This window comes from Lutra lutra, chromosome 1 (assembly GCF_902655055.1).
Source record: "Lutra lutra chromosome 1, mLutLut1.2, whole genome shotgun sequence".
NCBI lineage: Eukaryota > Metazoa > Chordata > Mammalia > Carnivora > Mustelidae > Lutra > Lutra lutra.
In genome coordinates this window covers 84689156-84702155 of record NC_062278.1, presented here as the reverse complement: position 1 = coordinate 84702155, position 13000 = coordinate 84689156, and the positions used below count along the sequence as shown (strand labels likewise).

Here is a 13000-nt window from a genome sequence, read left to right as displayed (position 1 = left end):
GGAAAGTATACAAAATAAAAATTTAACAAGAGGAAATAATCAATGAAACAGAAAAAAATTACCAAACTCGTAAGAGACTACTTTGCAGACCTCCACAGAAATAAATTTGAAAACATAAGAGAAAAAGATAACTTACTAGGAATATCCACTTTGCCAAAATTAAAATATTTAGAGATTAGAAAGCTCAAAATACAAAGTTTCATGGAAGAAATAGAGAGTTATCAATTGCAAAAATGGTACCAAGTCCATACTGCTTCATAGGAGGAAATCTATTAAACTATCAAAGAGAGTTCTAATGCGAAAATTATTCTTAAGCACAGAAAATGAAAAAACAGAAACAAAACTTCCAAACTGTATTTATGAAGCAAGCACAACACTGATATGCAAAAAAGAAAATTATTAACCAATATTACATGAATATTAATGTAAAAACTAAATAAAATATTGAGTACAGAATGCAACATTATATTAAAAAATAACACACCATTAAATGGGATTCATCAGTGGTTATAAAATATTAAAAATTCAATACTGAAAATTCTTAAACATGACACAGCATATTAATGATCTAATGATCATATCGGCAGATACAAAAAAAACATTTGACAAAATCCAACATCCACTCATGATGAAAACTCCCAGCAAACAGAATAAAAAGGAACTTCCTCAACTTCTTTTGATAAAGAATATCTACAAAAACCCTACAGTTTCACCATACCTAATGGTAAGAACCTGAAGCTTTCCCACTAGTATCAGGTATAAGGCAACCAAAGTCCAATCTCACTCCTCCTTTTCAACATCACACTATAGTCCTAGCAAATGCAATAAGACAAGAAAAGGAAATAAAAGGTATGCAGATTGGGAAGGAAGAAATAAAACTGTCTTTGTTTGAAGATAAGGTGATGTATGTAGAAAATCTGAAAGAATAAATGGACAAAAGAACTCCAGGAACTACTGCAAAATTAAAGAAAGGAACAAGTAGAATTTGAAACAAAAAACACAATACCACATACATTAGTACCCATAAAAACAAAATACTTAGGTATCAGTCTAACAAGTATGTACAAGAGATATATGACAAAAAGTATAAAATTCTGATAAACATAAGCAAAGAAGAAATTAATAAGTGGAGAGATAGTCCATGTTTATGATAGGAAGACACAACATTGTCAAGATGTTATTTCTTTCCAACTATAAATTCCAGGCAATCCCAATCAAAATCTCAGTTAGCAAGTAATTTTGTGGATATCAACAAACTGATTTTGGAGGTTATATGGAGAGGAAAAAGACCCAGAATAGTCAGCACAGCATTGAAGAGAACAAAGGTGGAGGACTGATACTACTCAACTTCAAGACTTACTGTAAGGCAACCGTCATCAAGACTGTGGTAATTGCAAAAGAATAGAGAGATTAGTGGGATAGAAAAGAAAGCCTAAAAACAGAACCATACCTACAGTCAGTCTTTGACAAAGGCGCGAAGGCAGTACAATAGAGAAAACAATAGTCTTTTCAATAAATGGTGCTGGAACAGCTGGACATCCACGTGCAAAAGAAAAAAAAAATCAATCTAAACAGATGTTATACCCTTCACCAAAATTAACTCAAAATGGGTCAGAGAGCTAAACACAAAACAACAATGGTAAAACTCCTAGAAGATAACTTAGGAGAAAACTTAGATGATTTTCAGTACGGTAATGGCTTTTTAGATAATACCATCAATGGCATGATCTATGAAACAAATAGCTGATAAACTGGACTCCATTTAAATTAGAAACTTCTGCTCTGTGAAAGACAGTATCAAGACAAAGAGAATATAGACCATAAACTTGGAGAAAATGCTTGCAAAAGATGTATCTGATAATGAACTATTATCCAAAATATACAAAGAACTCTTAAAATTCAAAAGTAAGAAAATAAACAACCTGATTTAAAAATGGCCCAAAGACCTTAACAGACATGTCAACAAATAAGATATACAGAGGGGAAATAAACATATGGAAAGATGTTCAAATCATATGTGATTAGGAAATTGCAAATTAGGGTATAACTACACACATATTAGAATGGCCAAAATCCAGATCACTGACAACATCAAATGCTGATGAGAATGTGGAGCAACAGTAACTCTCAGTGACTGCTGGTGTGAATGCAAAATGGTACAGCTACTTTGGAAGACAGTCTGGCAGTTTCTTATAAAACTAAACACTCATACTATACAATCCAGCAATCATGCTTCCTGGTATTTATCCAAAGGAGATGAAAACTTTTATCTGCACAAAAATGTGTGCGTGGATGCTTATAGCAGCTTTATTCATAATTACCAAAACTTGGAGACAGTACATTTTAAGTAGGTGAATGGATAAACTGTGGTACATCCAGACAATGGAATATTATTCAGTGCTAAAAAGAAATGAACTACAAGCCCTGAAAAGACATGGAGGAACCTTAATTGCATCTTAGTAAGTGAAAGAAACCAATCTGAAAAGGTTGTATACCATATGATTTCAATTGTAGGGCAGTCTAAAAAAGGCAAAACTATGGAGACGATTAAAATATCACTGACTGCCAAGGTTTGGAAGTGAGGGAGGATAAACGGTTTCTGTACACAGCTTTTCAAGGGTAGTGGAAATACTCTGTAATGGTGGATATATGTGATTATGTATTTATTCAAACTCTCAGAATGCATAACACCAAGAGTGAACCCAAATGCTGTAATATAAACTGTGGTCTTCTATGATGTACTTGCGTAGGCTTATCAACTATAACAAATACACAGTTCTGGTTGGGGACGTTGATAACAGGTAGAGGCTATGCATGTGCTGGGCAAAGAATTATATGGTAATTCTCTGTCTGAACCTTCTCCTTATTTTTGCTATGAACCTTAAATTTCTCTAAAGAAATGAAGGCTTATAGAAAATAGAATAAATGTTAAAAAAATTTTAAAGATTAAGAAAAATATCTCAATTTTAATATGGTTATCTCCATAGATGCTGAAAAGGCTTTTGGCAAAATTTAACACCCAATACTAATAAGAGGGGGAAAAAAAAAAACACTTAAGGAGAGAGGAGTCAAGATGGCGGAGAAGTAGCAGGCTGAGACTACTTCAGGTAGCAGGAGATCAGCTAGATAGCTTATCTAAAGATTGTAAACACCCACAAATCAAATGGGAGATCGAAGAGAAGAACAACAGCAACTCTAGAAACAGAAAATCAACCACTTTCTAAAAGGTAGGACTGGCGGAGAAGTGAATCCAAAGCGACGGGAAGATAGACCGAGGGGGGAGGGCCCGGCTCCCGGCAAGCGGCGGAGCAACGGAGCACAAAATCGGGACTTTTAAAAGTCTGTTCCGCTGAGGGACATCGCTCCAGAGGCTTAACCGGGGTGAAGCCCGCGTGGGGTCAGCATGGCCTCAGGTCCCGCAGGGTCACAGAAGGATCGGGGTGTCTGAGTGTCGCAGAGCTTACAGGTATTAGAACGGGGAAGCCGGCTACAGAGACAGAGCCGAGGAGTGACTCTCAGCTCGGGGTTACCTTGAACCGGTCGCAGGCTCGGTCAGCTTGGAGCGCGGCTGAAGGCCAGGGTGGCGGGAGTCATTGGGCGCTGTTCTCTGGGGGCGCACTGAGGAGTGGGGCCCCGGGCTCTCGGCTCCTCCGGGCCGGAGACTGGGAGGCCGCTATCTTCATTCCCGCCCTCCGGAACTCTACGGAAAGCACTCAGGGAACAAAAACTCCCGAAAGCAAACCTGAGCGGATTACTCAGCCCGGCCCTTGGTAAGGGTGGTGCAACTCCGCCTGGGGCAAAGACGCTTGAGAATCACTACAACAGGCCCCTCCCCCAGAAGATCAACAAGAAACCCAGCCAGGACCAAGTTCACCTACCAAGGAGTGTAGTTTCAATAACAAGGAGAGCAGCGGAATTCCAGAGGAGGAGAAAGCAAAGCACGAAACTCATGGCTTTCTCCCCATGACTCTAGCCTTGCAGTTAATTTTTTTTTCTTTTTCAATTTTTTTCTTCTTCTGCTAAATTTTTTTTAACTTTTACCCTTTTCTTTTTTAACATTTTTAAACTAGTTTATCTAATATATATATATATTTTTTCCTTTTTATACTTTTTCTTTATTGGTTTTCTTTTTTAATTTTTTTTCTTTCTTTCTGAACCTCTTTTTATCCCCTTTCTCCCCCCTCACGATTTGGGATCTCTTCTGATTTGGCTAAAGCATATTTTCCTGGGGTTGTTGCCACCCTTTTAGTATTTTACTTGCTCCTTCATATACTCTAATCTGGACAAAATGACAAGGCGGAAAAATTCACCACAAAAAAAAGAACAAGAGGCAGTACCAAAGGCTAGGGACCTAATCAATAGAGACATTGGTAATATGTCAGATCCAGAGTTCAGAATGATGATTCTCAAGGTTCTAGAGGGCTCGAAAAAGGCATGGAAGATATTAGAGAAACCCTCTTGGGAGATATAAAAGCCCTTTCTGGAGAAATAAAAGAACTAAAATCTAACCAAGTTGAAATAAAAAAAGCTATTAATGAGGTGCAAACAAAAATGGAGGCTCTGACGGCTAGGATAAATGAGGCAGAAGAAAGAATTAGCGATATAGAAGACCAAATGACAGAGAATAAAAAAGCTGAGCAAAAGAGGGACAAACAGCTACTGGATCACGAGGGGAGAATTCGAGAGATAAGTGACACCATAAGACGAAACAACATTAGAATAATTGGGATTCCAGAAGAAGAGGAAACAGAGAGGGGAGCAGAGGGTATATTGGAGAGAATTATTGGAGAGAATTTCCCCAGTATGGCAAAGGGAACAAGCATCAAAATCCAGGAGGTTCAGAGAACCCCCCTCAAAATCAATAAGAATAGGTCCACACCCCGTCACCTAATAGTAAAATTTACAAGTCTTAGTGACAAAGAGAAGATCCTGAAAGCAGCCCGGGAAAAGAAGTCTGTAACGTACAATGGTAAAAATATTAGATTGGCAGCAGACTTATCCACAGAGACCTGGCAGGCCAGAAAGAGCTGGCATGATATATTCAGAGTACTAAATGAGAAAAATATGCAGCCAAGGATACTATATCCAGCTAGGCTATCATTGAAAATAGAAGGAGAGATTAAAAGCTTCCAGGACAAACAAAAACTGAAAGAATTTGCAAACACCAAACCAGCTCTACAGGAAATATTGAAAGGGGTCCTCTAAGCAAAGAGAGACCCTAAAAGAAGTAGATCAGAAAGGAACAGAGACAATATACAATAACAGTAACCTTACAGGCAATACAGTGGCACTAAATTCATATATCTCAGTAGTTACCCTGAATGTTAATGGGCTAAATGCCCAATCAAAAGACACAGGGTATCAGAATGGATCAAAAAACAAAACCCATCTATATGTTGCCTACAAGAAACTCATCTTAAACCTGAAGACACCTCCAGATTTAAAGTGAGGGGGTGGAAAAGAATTTACCATGCTAATGGACATCAGAAGAAAGCAGGAGTGGCAATCCTTATATCAGATCAATTAGATTTTAAGCCAAAGACTATAATAAGAGATGAGGAAGGACACTATATCATACTCAAAGGAACTATCCAACAAGAAGATCTAACATTTTAAATATCTATGCCCCTAACGTGGGAGCAGCCAACTATATAAACCAATTAATAACAAAATCAAAGAAACATATCGACAATAATACAATAATAGTAGGGGACTTTAACACTCCCCTCACTGAAATGGACAGATCATCCAAGCAAAAGATCAACAAGGAAATAAAGGCCTTAAATGACACACTGGACCAGATGGACATCACAGATATATTCAGAACTTTTCATCCCAAAGCAACAGAATACACATTCTTCTCTAGTGCACATGGAACATTCACCAGAATAGATCACATTCTTGGTCCTAAATCAGGTCTCAACCGTCATCAAAAGATTGGAATCATTCCCTGCATATTTTCAGACCACAATGCTCTGAAGCTAGAACTCAATCACAAGAGGAAATTTGGAAAGAACCCAAATACATGGAGACTAAACAGCATCCTTCTAAAGAATGAATGGGTCAACCAGGAAATTAAAGAATTGAAAAAACTCATGGAAACAAATGATAATAAAACACAACGGTTCAGAATCTGTGGGACACAACAAAGGCAGTCCTGAGAGGAAAATATATAGCGGTACAAGCCTTTCTCAAGAAACAAGAAAGGTCTCAGGTACACAACCTAACCCTACACCTAAAGGAGCTGGAGAAAGAACAAGAAAGAAACCCTAAACCCAGCAGGAGAAGAGAAATCCTAAAGATCAGAGCAGAAATCAATGAAATAGAAACAACAACAAAAAAATAGAACAAATCAACGAAACTAGGAGCTGGTTCTTTGAAAGAATTAATAAGATTGATAAACCCCTGGCCAGACTTATCAAAAAGAAAAGAGAGAGGACCCAAATAAATCAAATCATGAATGAAAGAGGAGAGATCACAACGAACACCAAAGAAATACAGACAATTATAAGAACATACTATGAACAACTCTACGCCAACAAATTTGACAATCTGGAAGAAATGGATGCATTCCTAGAGACATATAAACTACCACAACTGAACCAGGAAGAAATAGAAAGCCTCAACAGACCCATAAGCAGTAAGGAGATTGAAACAGTCATCAAAAATCTCCAAACAAACAAAAGCCCAGGGCCAGATGGCTTCCCGGGGGAATTCTACCAAACATTTAAAGAAGAACTAATTCCTATTCTCCTGAAACTGTTCCAAAAAATAGAAATGGAAGGAAAACTTCCAAACTCATTTTATGAGGCCAGCATCAATTTGATCCCAAAACCAGACAAGGATCCCATCAAAAAAGAGAAGTACAGACCAATATCCTTGATGAACACAGATGCAAAAATTCTCGCCAAAATACTAGCCAATAGGATTCAACAGTACATTAAAAGGATTATTCACCACGACCAAGTGGGATTTATTCAAGGGCTGCAAGGCTGGTTCAACATCCGCAAATCAATCAATGTGATACAACACATTAATAAAAGAAAGAATAAGAACCATATGATACTCTCCATAGATACTGAAAAAGCATTTGACAAAGTACAGCATCCCTTCCTGATCAAAATTCTTCAAAGTGTAGGGATAGACGGCACATACCTCAATATTATCAAAGCCATCTATGAAAAACCCACCGCAAATATCATTCTCAATGAAGAAAAACTGAAAGCTTTTCCGCTAAGGTCAGGAACAGGGCAGGGATGTCCATTATCACCACTGCTATTCAACATAGTACTAGAAGTCCTAGCCTCAGCAATCAGACAACAAAAGGAAATTAAAGGCATCCAAATAGGCAAAGAAGAAGTCAAACTATCACTCTTCGCAGATGATATGATACTATATGTGGAAAACCCAAAAGGCTCCACTCCAAAACTGCTAGAACTTGTACAGGAATTCAGTAAAGTGTCAGGATATAAAATCAATGCACAGAAATCAGTTGCATTTCTCTACACCAACAACAAGACAGAAGAAAGAGAAATTAAGGAGTCAATCCCATTTACAATTGCACCCAAAACTATAAGATACCTAGGAATAAACCTAACCAAAGAGACTAAGAATCTATACACAGAAAACTATAAAGTACTCATGAAAGAAATTGAGGAAGACACAAAGAAATGGAAAAATGTTCCATGCTCCTGGATTGGAAGAATAAATATTGTGAAAATGTCTATGCTACCTAAAGCAATCTACACATTTAATGCAATTCCTATCAAAGTACCATCCATTTTTTTTCAAAGAAATGGAACAAATAATCCTAAAATTTATATGGAACCAGAAAAGACCTCGAATAGCCAAAGGAATATTGAAAAAGAAAGCCAAAGTTGGTGGCATCACAATTCCGGACTTCAAGCTCTATTACAAAGCTGTCATCATCAAGACAGCATGGTAGTGGCACAAAAACAGACACATAGATCAATGGAACAGAATAGAGAGCCCAGAAATAGACCCTCAACTCTATGGTCAACTAATCTTTGACAAAGCAGGAAAGAATGTCCAATGGAGGGGCGCCTGGGTGGCTCAGTGGGTTAAGCCGCTGCCTTCGGCTCAGGTCATGATCTCAGAGTCCTGGGATCGAGCCCCGCATCGGGCTCTCTGCTCAGCGGGGAGCCTGCTTCCTCCTCTCTCTATGCCTGCTTGTGATCTCTCTGTCAAATAAATTAAAAAAAAAAAAAAAAAAAAAGAATGTCCAAAGGAAAAAAGACAGCCTCTTCAATAAATGGTGTTGGGAAAATTGGACAGCCACATGCAGAAAAATGAAATTGGATCATTTCCTTACACCACACACGAAAATAGACTCAAAACGGATGAAGGATCTCAATGTGAGAAAGGAATCCATCAAAATCCTCGAGGAGAACACAGGCAGCAACCTCTTCGACCTCAGCCGCAGCAACATCGTCCTAGGAACATCACCAAAGGCAAGGGAAGCAAGGGCAAAAATGAACTTTTGGGATTTTATCAAGATCAAAAGCTTTTGCACAGCAAAGGAAACAGTGAACAAAACCAAAAGACAACTGACAGAATGGGAGAAGATATTTGCAAATGACATATCAGATAAAGGGCTAGTGTCCAAAATCTATAAAGAACTTAGCAAACTCAACACCCAAAGAACAAATAATCCAATCAAGAAATGGGCAGAGGACATGAACAGACATTTCTGCAAAGAAGACATCCAGATGGCCAACAGACACATGAAAAAGTGCTCCATATCACTCGGCATCAGGGAAATACAAATCAAAACCACAATGAGATATCACTTCACACCAGTCAGAATGGCTAAAATTAACAAGTCAGGAAATGACAGATGCTGGCGAGGATGCGGAGAAAGGGGAACCCTCCTACACTGTTGGTGGGAATGCAAGCTGGTGCAACCACTCTGGAAAACAGCATGGAGGTTCCTCAAAATGTTGAAAATAGAACTACCCTATGACCCTGCAATCGCACTGCTGGGTATTTACCCTAAAGATATGAATGTAGTGATCCGAAGGGGCACGTGCACCCGAATGTTTATAGCAGCAATGTCTACAATAGCCAAACTATGGAAAGAACCTAGATGTCCATCAACAGACGAATGGATAAAGAAGATGTGGTATATATACACAATGGAATACTATGCAGCCATCAAAAGAAATGAAATCTTGCCATTTGCGACGACGTGGATGGAACTAGAGGGTATCATGCTTAGTGAAATAAGTCAATCGGAGAAAGACAACTATCATATGATCTCCCTGATATGAGGGAGAGGAGATGCAACATGTGAGGTTAAGGGGGTAGGAGAAGAGTAAATGAAACAAGATGGAATTGGGAGGGAGACAAACCATAAGTGACTCTTAATCTCACAAAACAAACTGAGGGTTGATGGGGGGAGGGGGGTTGGGAGGCGGGTGGGATTATGGACACTGGGGAGGGTATGTGCTATGGTGAGTGCTGTGAAGTGTGTAAACCTGGTGATTCAAAGACCTGTACCCCTGGGGATAAAAATATATTATATGTTTATAAAAAATAAAATTAAAAAAAAAACACTTAAAAAAAAGGGAACTGAGAAATAATTAAAATAAAACACATATCTAAGTCATAAAGCCAGCATTTTCCTTAATGGGGGAAAAAAAACCAGAGGGATATTTGTTAAGATTAAGACTAAGGCAAATATAATACTACCCTTATTACTATTTAACAATGTACTAAATTAGAGCCATAAAAACTTGAAAAGGATAAACAAAACACCTTTTACTTGTTATAATATATTAATATACCGTGAACACACAAGTCAAGCAATGTTAAAATCTCAAACAAAATAATTTAGTAAGGTAGCAGTTATTTAATTTAAATAAGTATACCAAAATGAATAACCATCAGATATACACACATTAAACAGATGACATAATGTTAAGAAAATCTCATTCATAATAGCATCAAAGAAATAAATTTAATAAAACATGCAAAACCTAAATGAGGAAAACTGCAAATAATTCTTGAAAGCTGCAAAAGTAGGCATAAACAATGAATTTTGGAACACGGGAAAAAAATAAAATAAAAAAAAAAGCACATAAATTATTTCCAATTATAATTTTGTTAGATATGCTAATAATACAACCATCAACCAGCAAACAAAGAGAAAAAAGGTTTTCCAGTTAATTTGTTTCTGCAATCTGGTTTTCTGATTTACCTTCAATAAACACATTATGACACACACACACACACACACACACACACACACACACACACACACACAGTAGGCCTGATTCAATGGAAAGACATTCCTCATGCTTGGATAGGGTATCTCAACATCATCAAGATGTTAGTTCTGTCTAAATTCATTTGTAAATTTAATACTACCCCAATAAAAATGCCAAGAATGGTTTTTATAGAGCTAAACTGATACTAAAGTTCAAAGGAAAAAAATAAGTACAATATTTTTTACACAGAATTTATATTACTTTGATCATAACACAAAAAAATTTACATGAACTATTTGCAGGCAGAAATTATTTCTGATGTCCTAATATGCACATTAACCTTGCTACGAATGAATAATCATGGGTGTAGACCATTTTTTAGATGGTAATGTTTTCTTTGCCTTATGGGGTCCCAAATCTCTTTCCGGGATAGTGCAGGAGCAAATCTACCTTAAGGTTATTGATTAGAAAAAGAGGTCTGGATTGAAGAGCAGCAGCACCTTCACCAGCTGAAAATATACAATGTTACAATAAATAAGTAAAGAGAATCTATTCAATTTCATAAAAATACTACAGAGAGTAATTCTCATAATTTTAGATTTTTCAACCTTGTTACTGAATTCTCTATATAGTGAAAGAAGAAAATTTTATTAAACCTAAAATATGTAATTTTCAAATAAAATTGACATCACCTTGATTTAGAGAGAAAAAAAAAAAACGAAAAAAAAAAATAAAAAAAAAATAAAGAGAAAAAACTTTAAGTAAGCCATTATTAATCAACTAACAGATCCAAATTGCTCCCAACTGGAAGATGGGCAGAGGACCTGAATAGACATTTTTCCAAAGAAGACCTACAAATGACACAGAGGTACATGGAAAGATGCTTAACATAACTAATCCTTAGGGAACTACAAATCAAAACACAATGAGATACCACTTCAAACTTGTTAGAATGGCTATACTGAAAAAGACAAGAGATAATAAGTGTTGTCAAGAATGTAGAGAAAAGGGAACCCTTGTGCACTATTGGAAGGAATGTAAATTGGTACAACTGCTATGGCAAACAATAAGGAGATTACTAAAAAACTGAAAACTAAAAATAGAATCACCATATGATCCAGCAATCCCACTTCTGGATATACACCCAAAGGAAATGAAATTAGGATCTCAAAAAGGATCTTGCCTCATACAGAAGTATTAACCAACACTACTGTGAATCATCTCATAATATATAACTATCAAATCATGTACAACTTAAACTCACCAGATATTCTAAGTCAATTACGTCTCAATAAAGCTATGGGGAAAAAAGACCCAAATAGCTTCATTACATTTTCTAACTCCATAAACATATTTAACCTAAAAATATTTCACCATTTTCATGACATACTACCTTAAGCATCACTCATCTGAATTGGCTATTAAAGATTTCTTACATACAAAGTAAATTTTAATCTCCAGTTTAGAGTGAAAATTTAATCTCCCTACGTTAAGGGGAGAAAAAAAAAAACAATTTCAGAATATACATGCTACTAAGTTTGACAACAGTAATTCTAAAATAAGCAAAGTATATATTCCCCCACTAAATACAAGCATTACATGTTCTACAGATGCCTGAAATTTTAAAGAAGTTTTAAAGGTATATTTTTCCCAGAATCTTTCAGTAAAATACCATGTTGCCTTTTTAAAAATCTTTAAAATTGTATAGATTAGATATATAACAACATACATAAAGATAAAAATGTAAAATACCTGGCAACTTGCAGGCTTGGGTCAAAAGACATTAATAAAACACACATGGAATAACATGCAAAAATTCTTTGTAAATTGTGAATAGTTATACAAGCACAGAACATTATTAAACCAGCAAAAGTCAATTATAAAGCAATACAGATATCTGTGCTATCATTTATAAGAGCATGGTGTTTCACATTTTTGAAGTTTATGATGTTCAACTTACTAAAAAGTAGAATTAAATTTTAAAAATCTTTTTTTTTTCTTTTAAATATTTATTTATTTATTTGAAAGAAAGGGGGGGTGGGGAAGGGCAGAGGAGAGTCTTAAGCAGACTATTCCTGGAGCCCAATGTTGGGCTGGAGGCCACAACCCTGAGATCACGACCTGAGCCAAAGCCAAGAGTCAGTTGCTGATCCAACTGTGCCACCAGGCACCCCTAAAATTTACCATCTTAACCATTTTGAAGTATACAGCGTCGTAGAAGGTACATTCACACTGTGGTGCAACCAACACCTGGAACTCATCTTGTGAAACGGAAACTCCCTACCCATTGAAAAATTCCCCGTTCCCCAGCCCTGCCCCTGGCAACCACCATTCCACTTTCTGTCTCTATGGATCTGACTCTTCTTGGGACCATGTCCATAGAATCCTCCCGTATTTGTCTTTCTGTGACCGGTGGATTTCACTTATGTGATCTCCCCAAGGCATATCCATGTCGTCATAGAGCGTCGGATCTCCTTCCTGTGGAAGCCTGAACAACACTCACATGTCGTTCATCCCTTCATCCGTCATGGGACACTTGGCTTCCTTTTACCTTCTGGTTTCTGTGAAGTATGCTGCTCTAAACATGGGCGTGTGAATGTGTCTTTGAGACCCTGCTTCCAGTTCTTTGAGCTAGGTATCCAGAATTGTCATTGCTGCATGATACACTAACTCTGCTTTCAGTGTTTGGAGAGCTCTCCTTGGGGTTTTCCACAGCAGCTGCACGATTTCACATTCCCACCACGAGTGCCCAGTGGTTCCAATTTCTTCAC

The 13000-nt window shown here is 37.1% G+C and overlaps 1 protein-coding gene across 1 annotated transcript in view; it reads right to left on the bottom strand.

The window, feature by feature from the left end:
• Positions 1-13000, bottom strand: part of RSRC1 (arginine and serine rich coiled-coil 1) — a 434436-nt gene that overhangs the window by 152808 nt on the left and 268628 nt on the right. The gene's annotated exons all lie outside the window — the stretch shown is intronic.